The following is a 213-nucleotide window of genomic DNA, read 5'->3' on the forward strand; positions in this document are numbered from 1 at the left end:
TAGAAAACTCGGGTATAACAGCCCAGTTTGGAGGGATAAGTTAGGAATATTACGAAACCAGTTTCAGTGATATTCCAGCAACAGCACTGAAAGTTGTGTAAAAGTCGGCTCATTGTTAAGGTACGGAGATAGCGCGTCGGTGTAGATAATTTGGTGTTTATCAGCACACCATCCTTCTTGAACCCGTAAGATTTCAGCACAAAATCATCTTCA

Source organism: Haliotis rubra, unplaced genomic scaffold, assembly GCF_003918875.1.
Source record: "Haliotis rubra isolate DU_JTF1 unplaced genomic scaffold, ASM391887v1 Scf727, whole genome shotgun sequence".
Lineage (NCBI taxonomy): Eukaryota > Metazoa > Mollusca > Gastropoda > Lepetellida > Haliotidae > Haliotis > Haliotis rubra.